The sequence below is a fragment of the Rhinolophus sinicus genome, chromosome 17 (assembly GCF_057876585.1).
Source record: "Rhinolophus sinicus isolate RSI-liver-muscle chromosome 17, RSI-T2T, whole genome shotgun sequence".
NCBI classification, from domain to species: domain Eukaryota; kingdom Metazoa; phylum Chordata; class Mammalia; order Chiroptera; family Rhinolophidae; genus Rhinolophus; species Rhinolophus sinicus.
The window spans coordinates 160,435,663-160,454,479 of NC_142517.1; the positions used below are offsets into that span (position 1 = coordinate 160,435,663).

Here is an 18,817-nt window from a genome sequence, read left to right on the forward strand (position 1 = left end):
CTTCAGCTGGGAAACTGGTACAAAGGTTTCATTCAGAGGAACAAGCGTCATCTAGATAAAGCTACACTGACATTACCTGAAAGGCTAGCATTAATGAGAGCAAATTAAAGTGTTATTGTTGTACTGTGTTGGATAGCGGAAGCCAACAGGTAAGAAACACTTAAGTATCAACTACACTGCAGTGAAAACTGAAGCTTCAATTAACCCTGGCAATTTCAGTGAAGTCAGGGGGTGACCATCTGTGAGGCAAAAAGCTCAGGCAACTCATACATCTTGTTTTAATCTTTCTTTGGATGATTATAATTTCAGGGTATAAGTAAGGTTATTAGCAAGAACAGCACAACAACAATAATTACAGTAAGTATTTACAGAGCACGTTGATCTCCCTGTGACATCAGCCACTCTGCAGCTTCCCAATGGGAAGCTCACGCTCAGTGTCTGCTCTCCATGGCGCCCTTACAGGCGGCCATCCTGTACGCACTCACATGGAGAGGCTACTGGGGCTCATGGGGCTCACCAGTGATTTCTTTAAAGGCGTTCATGTCAACCCATCTCAAAACCGCTTCAATTCAAAATATCGGAAGGGTATACTATTCTCATTACTCTGGAAGTTGTCTCCAAACACATGCTGGACCACAGTGAAATCTGTTTTAACTCATCCACCTGGCATTTCACATCTGTGCGCTACAGTCACTTCTGGAGACATTGATCGGATTTGGTGGGCCGATAAAAGATAAGTTACACTCATACTTGATACGTTGTCATTCCTTACAAATTCCATTTAACAACTCACATGAAAGAGATGAATGGAGTTCCGCCCTTAATGAGACTTCTGCTTTCCTATTCATCGCAACGGTCTCTATCCCTAAGTACACTAGATGACAGGAGATGCTTGGACCTGTATGCAGGATTTACACGGTCATGGATGGACTCATATATCAACAAGGCTGCCCTGGCACAAAATGGAATGTTATAAAAAAATTCAAGTCATAATGGATGTTAGATATAAAAATGTGAAATATAACATTAGAGAATAAAAGTGTCCAAATGAATGTATTTCCATAATTTCAAGAGAATGTGAGATTTAGGTAGGCAGGGGTTATAGCACTGTGTAAATTCTATTTTAAAGAACCACAATTAGTTATAACTTGCAAAAAAGCAAGGGAAACTGCAGCAGGGACTGTCAGGAGAAATGTTTACCCCCACACCACAGGAGGCACGGGGCAGTCAGAAACGGGGCCAGAGAATGAAAAGTCAAATGCATGGGAATGGTATAAGTTCTACATGAGAACAGACAAGTTGCAAGCTTCCAGAAAGCATTTAGAATTCCACAGGATTATAGAGTGCTGGGGCCAGAGGATGTTAGATTCCTCGTTAGAGCACCTATACTTTCTCCTTATAACAGCTGCTCCCATTGCGGTCACTCCTTTTCTCGCCTTGAGGAGGCTTCTTGGCCTGGCCTTCTGTCCTCAGACCTTTTAGCCAAAAGGAAACAAATCCCTTATTTCCTTGAGTCCTCGTGAATACTGGGAGCTTAACTCCAACATCTTGTTCTTATTCAAAAGATTAGTCTTCCTAAAAATCCATGTGCCAGCTACTCTTGCAGCTGGAGGAGATATGTGACCGTGTTCCGGCTGACAGAAGTCTGCTAATGGCTAAAGTCTTTGCTTAAAGGGAAAGGAGTCGAATAAGAGCTCTATATACAAGGAGCGTATACCTGGACTTATGTAACACTATACTATAGTCCTATCCATGTAGAGCAGAGGGATTAGTATAAATAAAGATAAAGAAGTATGAAAGTGCATGGTATACTCAGAAAATAAAAAAATAATTTGGGAAAATATGCTAAGTAACTTTGGAAATAAGTAGAGTCTATAAGGAACAGCAATAGGAACTACAACCAGCACAGCACTCCAGTTGATAAAGGGCTAACAATTCTAAAACCACTATAAAAATATACTGGAATTGAACAATTCAGACATAGATAGTAGATGATGGGATCCAGGTTTGTCATTGGTAGTAGGAGGTCACAGACAAGCAAGGGGAGAAGGCTAGAACCATCCATATGGTAATGAATTAGAACTGGAGTCATCAGTAGGAACTCATGACTAGCTTAATATAAATACAGATACTACGTACAGAAATATTTGTAGATATGTATGTATACACAGGTTAGTGGATATATATAACCATATATATAATATATACTCATGTGTGTATATATTTATATAAAATATGCTTTATATGTATTTTATATATATTTATACGTATATATATTTTATATAATATATATATATATATATATATATATATATATATATATATATATATTCCTTAGTCTGCAATCTGAGAGGGCTTAGAAGCAACCACACCCATAACAACAAACACACCAAGCATGCAGATCTTGGTTTCTAATATCATTGTCTATTAAAATGAACCAGAGAACCTTGGAGAAATGGCTGGTTTTAGGTCTGTGGCGGAGAATATACAAGATAAGCCTACAGAATTTTGTAGCGCCAGAAAAATGCTCAAACAACAACAAATTACCCCAAACCTCACAACGAAAGGGGTATGTCAAAGGTACACATGAGCCAAATGAAAGACCTCCCAATGGCCAATGCTGAAACACTTTGAGCAACAAAATAAAGGAGTGCTGGATTATAACCCAAAGTATAAAATAAATATCCACATGCTCATACTAATATAAGTGATTAATTGAATTGAATAAATAAATAAATGGGGGAGAAGAGAGAAATCTCCCACGCAAAAGAATTCCAAATAATTTATGTAGACTCTCTGCCCAAGGAGGTGTAGCATTCATTACTCTTCCTTCCTTCAGGGTGGGCAGCACATAGTGACGTCTTTCTAAAGAGGACAGCACAGAAGGAGGGAAAAGTACCTCTGCAGTGAGAAACCTGACAGACACTATACCTCAGCCCGGTGACCAAGGTTAACATCACAGTGATAAATCATGTTGACAGTATGTAATTGCTATACGGTGTGATGACGATGGTACTTTACCGCTGCTCTTCCCCCTCCCCAAACCCACACCCTTGTCTAATCATGAGAAAAACACCAGACAAACCCTAATTGAAGAACATAATTTGGAGAGCGGGGATACATAATTCAGTGCTTAACAAAAGCTATCTTAGAGTCATGACTGGACTTAGGGATGACACACACAACTTGAGGACGAAACCAACTCTGAGGAAGGAAAATAGGAAGATAAAAAGAAGTTAGTTGCCACTGTTAAGTAGTTGGATTAAGTTTCCTTTTAAGCCAGTTCCACCTCTGACTTTTTCAGTTATTGCGCCAATACATCCCCTCAATTGTTTAAGCCTGTCTCCGTTTTCTGTTACCTGTAACCTAAAGTAACCTGATAAAGAAATTATGTGATTTCTTCTACCACCTGGCAGTCTAGGGGCAAAGTGTTTGGTTCTATCTAGATCAGGTCTGTCCAGGCTGGTAGCTCAGAAAGTGGTGATTGAGGATGATGGAATTGAGGGAGAATATAACTGATGACCATGAAATAAGCCCAAAATGACCAGAAATTAAAAAATAAAGAGGAGGGAAGAGAAGGAGGGATGAAGTGCTGATGAGCTTGACATGGCTGAAGTCTGGGTTTAATAAAAACAAGGAAAGGGAAGACAGATAGAAGGTCCTGGTTAGAAATTAGGCCTTCTGAGTTTGTTAACCGATGTCACCTAGTGACAAAAAGGGTAACACTGTAACAATGAGGAGGGAATCCTGTTCTGAATGAGAGGCTCTTACAATGCGTTTTAGAAGAACCACAAGGCCATAAACACCTAATGAAAGGGAAACATTTTAGAATGGACAGAGGCTAAAATATGGATTCTCATCCGCCACCTCATTTTAATCTGAAGGTTTATATAATAGATCTCCAACCCTTGTTCTTCAGGAACAATCTCTCACTGGACACATCTATTAAAACAGGGCTTGTCAAACTAAGGTCCCATGACAAATTTTTAAATTGTGTTTTTACTATGATAATAATCTAAAAAAACCAATAGGAGCAAATGTAAACTGCTGCTTGATTTCAGTGCCTGTGTTTGCATTGATGATCTTGCTGGCAACAAGCAGCAGCTACAATATGGAGATGATGCATCCGAGTACCCAGCGCGCTGCATAAGACTCTGCAATATTTCGAACTGAGAAAAATGGTGAGGGCATTGAGAAGACATAGCACACAACATAGTACGAGTGGGCTCAAGTCAAAAGAACCTGTGTGGTGGTGGTCAATACCTTGTTTATAATGAGCACAGCAATTTAATTTTGGTAAAACATCAGCAGTCACATTATAATGCTGTTAATTTGAATTTTATTGGCTTTGTGGTTGTATCTCTCTACTTACTTTGATTTTGCAGTCGAATAAGAGCTCTGTATACAAGGAGCGTATATAACTTATGTAACACTATACTAAAAATACTTTAAGTCGACCCAGGGGTCGCAGAATTTTTTTCTTTAAATGGAGGTTTATGAGTTTTTCAACACTGACAAACACAGTAGTAGAAGATTCTGTCCCAGAACATTCTATTCTTATTTTTCCTTAATAGCAGAATCACCTCAAATCTCCATGGAAAGCAGTTTCAGGTGAAGAGGTGAAGGGTTTGGACTAAGTTAAATCCAGGCTCTTCCACTTGCTATCATATAACCTCTGACATGATGCTTGACTTCGTTAATCTCAATTTCCTTAATAAAATGTGACTAATAGGATTATTTCAAAAGATAGGAAGGTTATAGGAGGTGAACTACGTAGCACAGCGCTGGGCGCGTGGTAAGTGCTCAGTAGACTTCATCTGATATTAGTTACCATTAGTCTGGCTCTTCTTCGACCTAGATGCCCAAGAACAATGGACAGGTTTGGCTTAAAACTCTTCATGGAAGAAATCACACGTCTGGGACAGGAATACCCATGACGTGCCCAGTTAGGAATTTATGATCAGATCACCCTGTGAGGTTACAGTGGAGCATTCTTCTCCAGGGATTTGGGGCAAGAGCAAGAGTTGTACAGAGCTTTAGAGAGGCAGCGAGAAACCAGGGCATGAACGGCTAGGAGGGCGGCGATTTCCTTATAAGGCCAGCGGGTCCTGTTTACTAGGGTGAGGTAAGATGGCCAGCGCTGAGCTGGAGGATTGTGATTGCTGTTTGTCAGATTTCCTTGACAGGTATTTCTGGAAAGTGCAAGCTGGGATGGGCCACTGGGGCAACCACCATTTTGTGGGTCCTGATATATGAGTTAACTTTATCAGAATGTAGGTATATATAAGAAGATGGCTGCCCAGGGGAGCCTTGACTGCAATTCCTCCAGAAAACTGCAATGAACTGGCTGGGTACCAGTTCTGGTGTGGGGAACGGCAGCTTCTCCCCACAGGCCTTCCAGGACAAGTCTTGTAATTGCCTGTGGTCAGGCCTGAAAAATCACATATAGGAGTCTGACCTGGAGCCTGACTCCTCACCCAAAGAAAAAAGAAAACAAGCATTCTTTACCCAACACATAATAAACCTTATTCCGAGAAATTACATAAACTAAAAAAAACCATTAAATTTAATGTGGATGAAAAAGGGGTTCTATGGAAAGTAACCTCACAGGGTGATCTGACCATAAATTCCTAACTGGGCAGGTCATGGTGGATAGTCAACCCCCAGGTGTGTAACCTCTTTAGTGAAAGGTTTAAGCCAGCCCTGTCCTTTGTTCTTGTATATCTAGATTAGCACACCTTTAAATGCCAAAAGTAATACTCTCTTGTAACCACCCTCAAGAGAGCACATAATCTTAACTATCCTGTAATCCAATCCCCATCTTGCTGTTTCCCACCTTCACGTAATCTTCCTTACATTCCCTCTTTAATTTCAAATGCTGAAAAGAAAGTGAAAAACCGTTCATCTCCAAAGCATTTGAGATCTTGCTTTCTGGCAATTATTGTGTTTTGGTTCAAATAAACTTACAAAAATTCTTTACAGGTTTGGACATTGCTTACATCAACATTGATTTTTTTAAAAGCCCATGAATAATAATGCCACAGCAAGTTGCTTAAGAATAATTGAGAGTATTAATTATATTCTTAACCTCCAAAGACCACATCATGTAGAGAAACCTTAGTAATCTTCAGTCTATATAAGGTCTTATTTCTAAGATCATTTGCAAGTCAGTTGTTAAGAGTGTGTAGCGATGACCCTATATCTTCTATTTTTGAAATTTGGACCTCTGATGTAATACAGTTTCACAGTGGTTTGGCTTGGGGCTTACTGAAAGCTTTTTTTTCCTTTCTTTGTTTCCCTCTCCTCCCACCAAACCTTGATGACTCTGTTTACTGTACTTTTACTATGCACGTATACCAGTTCCAATGGTTCTGTTTACTTTGGACCAGTGTGCACACCTGGCCCGGTTATTCAGGAGGAGTTTTTGCATCTATATGGGGTTCACTCCTGACCCTGGCGCAGAACAGCCTCTAGGAAGCGCCTTTTCCTGAAGTTGCCAGGCCAACTTCTCCTTCCTTGTTCTGTCCCTCCTTGTGCATCTGTAAGACCTTTTGATGACATTGAGAGAAGGAAGGCAGTCTTTGTGGCAGGGAGTCCACTGTCTTCCCTTAATTCTGGCTTTTTGAAATAAAACCTACTCTTCTTTCTACCACTCTCGTCTCTTGAGTTTTGGCTTTCGTGCGGCGAGCAGCCGGACTTTTTGCACGGTAACAAGCACAGAATCACATTTTTATAGGAACATTTTAAATGGTGATTAAGACACCAGGATAGTCCACACATTCCTGAAATCTATAATGTGAATGAAAAGAAATGTGTTTGTTTAAATGGTCTTAGAAAACTGGCAAATTCCATTTTCTCAAACAGCTGAAACAGTGCCAATTCATACTGCCTGGGGCAACTTTAATCTTATTTAACACAAAAGCAATCTGATAAATGATGATTCTTTTAAAATAACACCAAAAACAAAAACAAAGCAAAACCGTAATACCTGTAAATCATCTCTTTGCCACCCGATGACATACGGTGGGTCCATAAAATAATGTTGTTTAACTAAAAACTAGACTTGTACATCAAAATAAGTGTCGTCCTTTCAAATAAGTATCCTTAATAGATTACTACTTAATAATAGTAAAATAGCTTTGAAATTCCATTTTCCGATAATGTCTTCATAGCGAGCTTATTCTTTTTCATATTCTCAGTGGTGGCAAACTCTTTGCTTTAAGATATATACCCTCTGTTGTCTTTAGATTACGTTGTTGTTCTTGTTGCCATAAATGTATAGACTGCCAACATAACCAGCTTTGAAGGATCATATTCATTGAGAAACAGCTTCTGGTATGTTCTGTTTTCTTAAACAGTCATAAATCAAGTTCACACAGTACACACTGTACTACCACAAATGATAGTATCCTTTGTGCTTATTCTTTTTTAAGAAGCCAAAACTATTTGGAAATATGAGCTAGATCTTTTTTTAATTTAAAGTTTTTTTTTCTTTTAAGTATTGATAGCAAAAATAGAAAACATACAGGGGAAAAGATCCCTCCCTCTTATGATTGCAACAAAAAGTAATATAAAATACCTAGGAATACACTAGCCAGAAATGTACAGGAGTGATATGAAGAAAGCTATACAACTTTACAGAGGGGCATGGAAGATAATTTTAATAAATAGGAAGAGAGTACATGGGTTTCTAGAGTTGCAGATTCAATGTTGTTAAAATGTAACCAAAATCATCTAGAAAATTAAAGCAGTTCCAATCAAAATTCAAAAAACCTTTTTGGGTAACTTGAACAAATCATTTAGAAGCTCATCTGGAGAATAAACATGCAGGAAGCGCCAGGAAAATACCGGCGAGAAAATGAGTGATGTTGGCTGTGGTGGGGTAGGGTTATGGGGGTGGGGAGCGCTCTTCCAGACATCACACTACACTATAAATCAAGCACATTTTGGCCATGTCTATGGTGCCAGGATATATAGTCAAAGCTGTGGGACAGAAGAGAAAGTCCAGAAAGTATTACAAATGGAATTCATAATAAAGCTAGTATTTCAAATCAGTGGGTTCAGGCTGGCCTATTCAAAGAACTGTGTTAAGAAAATGGGCTACCTATTTGGAAAAAATAAGGTTATACCCCTTCTCTATATCTAACACCAAAATAAATTCCAGATGAATTAAACTTTTTAATACAAAAAAATACTTAATAGGCCTAGAAAAAACAGAGGTGAAAAAGTGGGGTAGAAAAGACTCTTTTGAACATGATACCAAAGCTATAGAAATGTATTGGAAGATATGCTATAAAACACACTGGTGGAGACACCTGCAAAATACTACAATATAAGGAATGCTTAGAAAATAATTAGAGGGGCCGGCCCATTGGCTCAGGCGGTTGGACCTCTGTACTCCTAACTTCGAAGGCTGCCGATTCGATTCCCACATGGGCCAGGGGGCTCTCAACCACAAGGTTGCCAGTTCAATTCCTCGAGTCCCACAAGGGATGGTGGGCTCTGCCCCCTGCAACTAAGATTGAACACGGCACCTTGAGCTGAGCTGCTGCTGAGTTCCCAGATGGCTCAGTTGGTTCGATCATGTCCTCTCAACCACAAGGTTGCCGGTTCGACTCCCGCAAGGGACGGTGGGCTGTGCCCCCTGCAACTAGAAAACGGCAACTGGACCTGGAGCTGAGCTGCGCCCTCCACAACTAAGACTGAAAGGACAACAACTTGAAGCTGAACGGCACCCTCCACAACTAAGACTGAAAGGATAACAACTTGAAGCTGAATGGCACCCTCCACAACTAAGACTGAAAGGACAACAACTTGACTTGGAAAAAAGGCCTGGAAGTACACACTGTTCCCCAATAAAGTCCTGCTCCCCTTCCCCAATAAAATCTTAAAAAAACAAAACAAAAGAAAATAATTAGAAATGACCGTAGAAAAAAATGTGTTAATGCCATCAATTAGCATTCACAAAAGAAATGCAAATAGCCACTAAAACTTAAAAATGTTCATCACACTAATAATAAATGTCTTTTGGGGATGGTTTTGACTGCCAAGTAGCAGAAGACCCTATGGAAACTGGCTTAAATAATAAGGAAGTAGTATCTGTCATAACCAGGAGTCCAGAGGTTGGGCAAGTTCCAGGTATGGTTTCATCCGCAATTCTACTATAATGCCATCAAGGACCCAGGTTCTTGCCATTTCCCCATCTTGCTCTTCACAGCATTACCTTCACCCTATGGCTGGTTCCCTTTGCCATACAAAACAACTGCAGCAGTTCCAGGCATCACACTGACATCACAACATCCAGAGGAAGAAAAGGACCATCTACTTCTCATGTCTCTTTTTAGGGATGAGGAAACATTCTCACAAGTTCTTCAATAGACTTACTGTCAGATTTCACTGGCCAAAACTGGATCACAAACTATTCCTAAATCAGACTCTGGTAAGTGAACTGGTTCCTATGCTTACCTTAGACTAGAGATTCTCAGAGTGTGTGGTCCAGAGACCCCCAGCTACCTCCAAAACACATTACGGGGGGGTCTGCAAAATGTCAGAACTATTTTCATAATAATATCGACATGTTATTTGCCTTTTTGATTGTGGTGACATTTGCACTGATGGCGCACAGGCAATGGCGGATAAAACTGCTGACACCTTCGTCTGAATCAAGGCACCCAGCTCTACTGGAGGTCTCGTCGTTTTCACTAACCATGCACTCACAGAAGGAAAAAAACAAAAAGAAAGAAAGAAAAAGCCAGTTTTACTTAAGCGTATCATTAACAAAGCATTAAAAATTGTTTTCATGGAAGACCATTTTTACTTTGGCACTTTCTCAAGAACACACAAAGTAAGCCTGTCAAGAAAACAATTGACACTATTTATTGCCATTGATAAAACTCAAGCTTTTAAGCAAAAAATTAGAATGTTGGAAAATTTGTGTATTCACCACTATAAGCTTAATAGCTTTCTGCCACTTAGACACTGTTCTGAAGACAATAGATACTTTTGATATTGTATAACAAAATGTGTCAACATTAGGAAGACCTGCAACAACTCAGTGAACCAATATTTTCCAGATGGCCAACACATGACATCATAAAATCATGCACGGGTACAAGATCTGTTCAAAGTACAAGGCAGACCAATGGATTTTAATGTAACAGAGTATGGAAAAGTTCACCAATATCGTTTCAAATATTATATTGCAGTTAACCTTTAAGAAACTACCACTTACTGGGATTTGATGTAGTGTAAAAGGAGAATCTTCACACTCATCTGAATAGACTATTAAAGTACACTTCCTCTAACTACTTATATATCTGTGTGAGATTACATTGTCTTCAAATATGTCAATCAGAACAATATATCATAACAGACTTAATGCAGGAGCAAACATAAGAATCCAGTTATCTTCTCTTAGGCTAGACAGTAAGGAGATTTGTAAAAATGTAAAACTATGCCACTCTATTAACTTTTTACTTTTGGAAAATATTTTTTATAAAAACGTTATTGATGCTAACATGGAATAGGATTATTATTTTTAAATGACAATAATATTAAAAGCTTTTCTTCCATTTTAATTTTTAATATGATAAATGTGGGTAACTATGATCCACATAAACAAAAGCTCTTGGGGGGCTCTATACTTTGAGTGTCCAGGGGTCCTGAGACCAAAAAGCTTGAGAACCACTGCCTTAGATTAATTGTCTGGGGGTAACACAGAGAATAGAAAGTCCACCTAACAAAAAAAAAAGTGCAACGGCTTACTATCTTTTTGGCGAAGGTGAAATGTGATCACTGGTGTGTAGCAACAAGCATTCTCACACACTCTCAGGGGACACTGCACTGATATCTTTCCTGAGGGAACTGTGGTAATACATACGGAAATTCTGAAAGAAAAAGTTTGATGGAAAACTCCATTTGTAAAAATATATCCTAAGAATATAATCAGAAGAATTTTAAAGATTTGTCATGGCATTGTTTGTATATTATTCTGAAAAACTCCAAATAATCTAAATATTCATCTTTAGAGGATTGACTAAATTATTGTATATCCATATAAAAAAATTATGTAACCACTGAAAATGTTGCTAAACCCTAAATTTACTGATATATAAAGAAGTCCATTATTTATTAGGTGGTCAGGTACAAAAGTCAGGTACAAAAGTACCTTTAGCATGATCTTAGTTTTAAAAATTAACATATATACTAACAAGTATACATACACAAAGAAAAAGTCTAGAAGAATTTACAGTAGTTATCTTTCATTGAAAAGCTGAAGGAGAGCCTTATATTTTCTTAATATATCTTGAAATGTTCTTTTTTTAAAGGAAACTCAAACCACCTTTATAATCATAAAATATAAAAATATTTTTAAAATCACTAAATATACAACTTCTATATAATATTCATGGGTAAAGGAGCCATGCTTGGGAAGGAAGAGAAAAAGAGATGGTACAGGCAGTGGTGACTTTTGAAAACTTCTCTGGTGATCACCCATTCACATGGAGGAAAAGACACCATGAAATCTATCACGGCCAGTGAATGGGACCAGACAGTGTGCTGTGCATGGCTGGATTCAGGACCCAAACACCCTACGTCTAAAGAAGTCCAGAGAAAGGCTACTTTTAAAAGACCCCAATTTGTAAGACCAGGTAAGACAAACAACTGCAGATGATGAGAAGGTAGGGCAAAGAACCCTAAAAGAAAACGAAATTATTGTTGAAGGCCAAGAGTTAGCAGGAAGAAGTGGAAGACAGACAAATAATCCACACTAGAATGTCAAATTCTACTTTCCAGAAACTTCCTATTCACCAGCCATGGCAGGTACTTGCCACATTGCTGTTTGACATTATGGCTGCTCTCTCTTTCCATTTAGTAACTGTTTCTGGTGTGCCAGAACCTTTTCATTTATAGTACTTGTTAATCATCAGGCAGCAAACAGATGGTACCAGTCAAGCCTGCCCAGCCGAGCTCCTGGGAAAGCTCGTGCACCCTCTGCTGGTCAGCTCCCTGCCAGGACAAGAGGGTCTGCATCCCAAAGCGACAGCTTCCCAAATCACAGGGATACACCTCTGTGTTCTTCTCTCTGTAGCTAATTTCAGTGATGAGTTTGGAAATCATTTCCTCAAAATGCCCCTGGAAGAGACAATTTCAGATACAAATAATGCCTTCCTTTGTTACACCAAAGAAAATATGCCACAAACAGCATTTTAAATTCAAATGATTTTACCTTATTATGTTGGTGCAAAAGTAATTGCGGTTTTTGCAATTATTTTTAACCTTTTAAGCCACAATTACTTTTGCACCAACCTAATACATAATAAATAAGTGAAGGTGTGCCGATAAGTGCAACACTTAATATGACTATAAAGCCCCATTAGAGTTTTATTCTGGCTGAAAAACTGAGAAGCACTATAACAATATTTGTATAGTTTTTACAACTTACAAAAAGCTCTCACGTTTACTTTCACACCTAATTCTTACAACAATCTTATAAGCAAGGGAGGAAGGCAGGACAAGCACTTTTGCTATCACCATTTTACAGAGGTGGGACATGAGACTCTGAGTCGCCTTGATTACACACATACAAGAGCCCACACTCCAAGCAGGTCTCCCAACTCCAAATTCTTTGTTCTACTCAATACACTCCTCTACCTGAGCTGCTGATGTGTAAGGAGTTTTCTAAAGAGTTAGTATGTACGTATCTTGGGTAGAGAAGTTAAAAGGCCTAAAACATGTTTCTGTAATATACTTCATGTTGCTTCAAATATCACCAACATTTTAGATGCTGAATCCTAAATCTGAAGGGTTTGCATTGTAGGCAGTGCTTTGTCCTAAAAGAACATCAATTTAACAAGGGAAGTGGACATTTTAGTAAGGAATCTCCTGAAAACCCAATGAACGTCAGAATTCCTATGTGTGGCATGTCTATGCCCGTAAAAAGCGGATCCCGCCAGGCTTTGTGGTCTCTGCATTCACTCAGTCGACACGGTACGTGCAGCACAAACGGGTTGGGCATCCGCAGATCCTGCTCCAGCTTCCTCCTGAGTCTTCATCATTGCAATGACTTCCCCCTTATGAACAAAGCATTATGGATACTGTGTTGTTGGAGTGCCAAGCTAAAAAATCACTATGCTGAAGAAGGGAAATACAGTGAAATTCAGCTATTATCACCAAGATCCCCCAAACTAAAGAGTAAAGTAGTAATAATATAGAGAATCAAAGAATTATATGGTGTTGCCTCCGTGGCAGGCATTACTCTAAGCACTTTACATATAGTAACTCATTTAGTCCTCCTAAGAACCCATCTAACAGATAAGTACACCGAGGCACAGCGAGGTTAAGTAATTCTAGTTACTTGGGGTAACCAGGTTCACACAGCTAGTAAATAGTGAGGCTCAGATCTGAACCCAAGCGGGCTGGTAACTGAGCTCATCTTACTAAAGCTATGCTGCCTCTATGTAGTGGTGTCTACCTTATTCCTGTTGAATTTTTAAAGTAAACTTTTAATTTTAGAAAAGCTTTAAATTTATAGAAAAGTTGTAGATAATACAGAGCGTTCCCAATATCTGACACAGTTTCCCCTATTATTAAAATCTTACATTTGTATAGTATATTTGTTATAGTTAAAAAACCAGTATTAATACATTATTACAAACATAAGTCCATACTTTATTCAGATTTCCTTCATTTTTACCTAATGTTCTTTTTCACTTCCAGGATTCCATCCAAGACACCACATTACATTTAGTCACCAGGTCTCCTTCGGCTCCTTTGGCTCTAACAGTTTCTCAGACTTGCTTTGTTTTTGATGACCTTGACAGTTTTGAGAAGTACTGATCAGGTATCTTGCAGAATGTCCCTCAATAAATATTGATCAGGTGTTTTCTCATGATTAGACTGCGGTTATGGGTTTTAGGGAGGAAAACCACAGAGGTAAATTGCCATTCTTACCACATCGTACCAAGGGTACATGATATTATTATCGTTGAAGTTAACCTAGATCGCTCGGCTGAGGTGGTGACTGGCAAACTTCTCCACCGTGAAGTTTGTTCCCCGCTTTCCACGATGTATTCTTCTGAAGGAAGTCACTATGCATAGCCCACACTTAAGGAGTGGGGAATTATGCTCTCCCTCTTTAAGGTAAGAGTATCTGCATAAATCGTTTGAATTCTTTTGCCTGGGAGAGTAGTCTCTTCTCCCCCATTTACTTAGTCAATCAGTATGGGCTCATAGATAATTGTCTAAAACTTTGGATTATAACCCAATACTATTTTATTTATGTTGTTGCTCAAACTATTCCTGCTTTGGCCACTACGAGCTCTTTCAGTTGGTTCCTACGTCCTTTTGACACACTCCCATCATTGTGTTTTTGTTTTTGAGCTCTTCCTTACTTTCTGCCACTACAAGATATTGCAGGCTCATGCTGCACCTGCCTTGACCCAGTCTTTGAATCAGCCATTTCTCCAAAAGCATTTGTTCCTTTTACGTGTGGGAGCATGAGCTAGGTACTGGGTGTACTCCTTGCTACCAGGTTGCTTCTAGGGCTTCTTAACTGACAAAGCAAGAAAATACATGTGAATGTGTGTACACTAAATCATGTATATACACATATCCACATATCTTTATGAATGTTTCTCTGTGTATCCATCTGTATCTGTAAGCTACACTAGACTTCATGCTAATGTCTCCAACGGTAATCCACTACCACACAGATCATTCTTTCCAACCTTCCCCTCTTGTCTAGAACTTCCCATTCCAATGGTAAGAAACGTGGTTCTCATCATCCACCAAGCAGTTTTAATTGTTCAACTCCAGTACACATGCAGAGTGGTTTCAGAACTGTTAAGATGCACCTCTGTGGGAAACTATCAACTAGAGTACATTGCATATATACACAGTTCTTACCTTCTTTAGTCTTACAGTCTTGTTTTCTAAGTTACTTATGTCAGCACCTTTTCCCTGGCCCCAAAGTGACATTATTGCATACATTTGTAGTATAGTTAGATTCTTTTGTCACAGTCTGTACTCCATCCTGGAATCCCAACTTTCTCTTAATCATTTTTTAAATTGTGCGTACACTAAGGTTTACTCTTTGTGCTGTCAAGCTCCGTGGGATTTAACAAATGCAGAGTGTCATGTACCTATCATTGCAGAAGCATACAAAATAGTTTCACCACCCTAAGAAGCAAACAACAAAACCCCTCTGTGTTACCAATCAACACTCTCTCCTCCCCAAACTCCCTGTTTCTGTTCCATTTTCCCAACAGAAATGTACTTGACATCACTGCTTCTCATCCTTTCCCCTTACAACAACACGTTCACATTTATAAACTCATGTGATTCTCACTTCAATCCTGAGTGTTTCGACTTAGCAGATGATTGAATGAAATTCAGAATAAGTGGCTTGGTCAAGATCTCACTAAGTGGTGGTGCTGGCACTGTAACTTGTGCCTTTTGACTCTTGTATGATGCTCTTTCTGCTACAAAACGCTACTTCCTCATTTTCAGCAGGGAGGGAAATGGCTGTGCATAGAGACAAGAAGAGAAGACAGGAATGGTGGTACATTAAGGGAAGACTTTACACTAAAAATATAAAAACGTGGAATTCTCGTTCTGATAATTTGGTGAACCTCACACCTCAAAAACCTTTCTGCTATAAAACATTCCCAAAAGGCAGGTTAAATACATTTTAAAATATATCTTGTTAAATACAGCACTGAGCCAGGAGAAAGAAAGAGAAATCCTCAGAAATAAAAAACTAGTAAAGGTCCAAAAAGCTGAGTGAGAATGGAAGCCAGCAGCTGCCCAAATCCCACAATGTATAAAAAAAACAAACACATCACAAAACTGATCTAAATAAACTCAAGCTTATTTAGAAATATATTTATGTAGTTCACCATATTATCAGATTAAAAGAAAACAATTATATGATCACCTCAGCAGATACAGAGAAAGCAGTTGATTAACCACCCATTCTGGGGAACTTTCCAGAATGCTGGGTGAGAAGTGAAGGAGTGGCGGCTGCCAGAGGTGCACACAGCACCGTGCTCCTCCTCCCTTCCCTACACTGCCGACCTCGGCCTTCTCACGGGCTGTCAAAAATGGTGAAAGAAACCACTTACTATGATGTTTTGGAGGTCAAGCTCAACGCCACCCAGGAAGAACTGGAAAAGGCTTACAGGAAACTGACCTTGAAGTGCCACCCTGATAAGAATCCTAATGAAGGAGAAAAGTTTAAACAGATTTCTCAAGCTTATTAAGTGCTCTCTTATGCAAAGAAAAGGGAACTATATGACAAAGGAGGAGAACGGTCAATTGGTCAATTAAAGAAGGTGGAGCAGGTGGTTATTTTGGCTCCCCCATGGATATCTTTGATGTTTTTTGGAGGAGGAAGAAGGATGCAGAGAGAAATGAGAAGTACAAATGTGCATCAGCTCTCAGTAACCTTAGAAAATTTATATAAAGTGCAACAAGAAAACTAGCTCTGCAAAACAATGTGATTCGTAACAAATGTGAAGGCCAAGGTGGTAAGAAAGGAGCAGTAGAGTGCTGTCCCAATTGCTGAGGTGATGAGACGCAAATAAGAATTCATCAGATAGGACCTGAAATGGTTCAGCAAATTCAGTCTGTGTGCATGGAGTGCCAGGGCCATGGGGAAAGGATGAGTCTTATAGATGGATGTAAAAGCTGCAATGGGAGGAAGATAGTTTGAGAGAAGAAGATCCCAGAAGTTCGTATTGACAAAGGCATGAAAGATGGCCAGAAGACAACATTCCATGGTGGAGGAAACCAACAACCAGGACTGGAGCCCGGAGATATGATCATTGTTTTAGATCAGAAAGACCTGCTCTTTTTACTCGATGAAGTGAAGACCTTTTCATGTGGGTGGACATAAAGCTGGCTGAAGCACTGTGTGGCTTCCAAAAGCCAATATCTACTTGACAACCAAACCATTGTCATCACCTCTCATCCAGGTTAGCTTGTCAAGCATGGGGAGATCAAGTGTGTGCTAAATGAAGGCGTGCCGATTTATCATAGGCCATATGAAAAGGGTCGTCTAATCATCGGATTTAAGGTCAGCTTTCCTGAGAATGGCTTTCTCTCTCCTGATAAACTCTCTTTGCTTGAAAAACTCCTACCTGAAAGGAAGAAAGTAGAAGAGACGGATGAAATGGACCTGGTAGAACTGGCAGACTTTGATCCAAGTCATAAAAGACGGCACCATTACAATAGAGAAGCACATGAGGGTGATGACGTCATCCTAGGGGTGGTGCTCAGTGGCATTTTATACGCAATAGTGACTGAGTGAAGGACTATTGATAGGGGCCAAGCAAGGAGCACCCCCCACCCCAAAAAACTTAAGTTTTCTTTGCTATAGGGATTTTGTTTCCCTTTCCTAAGTTTCCTTGCCCCCAGTTTCTTAGCTCCCTAGTTCCTGATCATAATCACCTTTCAAATCAGCTTTTTATCTTAAATAGAAGATTGTTTGTTCCTAGCCTGAATCATAGGAAGTCCCCTGCCCCCTGCTCGAGGCCATTCCAGGCCCAGTTCCTGGGTGAACACCACCATCTGAATACTTGGATTAACCAGAGAGGAAGACCACGGCTCCACGAAGCTAAACAGAATTTCTATCACACAGCCACCTTGTGTCGATGGCTTTGGGTCCTGCTTCTTGGGCCAACACTTTTAACTCTGTTTAACCAAAATCTATTTTTCCTCATTTAAGGACCTTGGGGATACAGATGATACCCCAGCAAGATTACTAGTCCCAACCAAAGAAGCCAACACAGCCTTGCAAGCAGATTTCGGTGTTCCAAGTGGATCTCAAGACGCCTTCCTCTCATCTAAGACCAGGTAGGGCGAGAGTTCTGTGACTCTCCCAATAGGTAGGGACAGCTCCATGCCCCTGCCCAGCAGGAAGCAGATACAGAAAAAAAGACCTCCTGCCCCTCAACTTCCCATACAGATTTTATGGGGATCACATCTCTCAAGGAAAATAAAAGGCAGGCAGTCAGAGACAGGCATCGGGTCTCTGCATTCCTGCACAACCCATGGAATGGGAATGCGACCGCTCAAAAGACCTCCCCTCTCCTCCCAAAACTTTCCCTTTTCATTATAATTGTCTACCCATATGGGGAAACAAATGGACACAAAATACCCAACTAGATTAAACCGGCTACTCACACCTGCGCAGTAAAGGCCACAACCACCTTCACTTCACCTGGGCCTCATTATAATATCATACATATGCCCAGCAGTTCATTAATGTTATTATAACAGACTGAATTCTGGGAAGGAAACTGCGCAGTTTAAAAAGATGAGGTAATAGCCTCTTTCAATCACACATGTCAATCAAGTGGTCCGACTCCCGGAAATGAACAGCCCATTCTAGAAAAAACAAAGGGATAAAAACTCCAAGTCCTCGCCAGTCAGCACTTCTTGAGCCTTGTCTTTGCTCGGGGCCTGCTCCAAACACTTTGGAGTTACTTTTTCTCTTAATAATGCCACCTTGAGCCACTACCTTCTGCTTGGGCCCGTTTCTATTTCTTTGAGTGTACTTTTTCTTCTAATAAACTGCTTTTTCACTACTTTACCTCGGTATCTCATTCAATTCTCTGCTCGAGATGCATAGAAGCTGGACACCGTGCCGAGAAGGGCCCACTCTGGTAACACTATAATCATAATATGCTCACTACTTGCTATTGTTTTTTGTTTTAACATTCAACTACAGTAATGTTTTAAAAGTTAAATGAAAAATAAACTCAAATATAAAAGCTCAAAAAGAATTCAACACCCATTCACAATTAAAAATCAA

The 18,817-nt window shown here is 39.6% G+C and overlaps 1 protein-coding gene and 1 pseudogene across 3 annotated transcripts in view; one reads left to right on the forward strand and one right to left on the reverse strand.

The window, feature by feature from the left end:
- METTL8 (methyltransferase 8, tRNA N3-cytidine) overlaps nucleotides 1–18,817 on the reverse strand; it is a 71,235-nt gene that overhangs the window by 46,523 nt on the left and 5,895 nt on the right. The gene's annotated exons all lie outside the window — the stretch shown is intronic.
- Nucleotides 15,821–17,311, forward strand: LOC109445261 (dnaJ homolog subfamily A member 1-like; annotated as a pseudogene).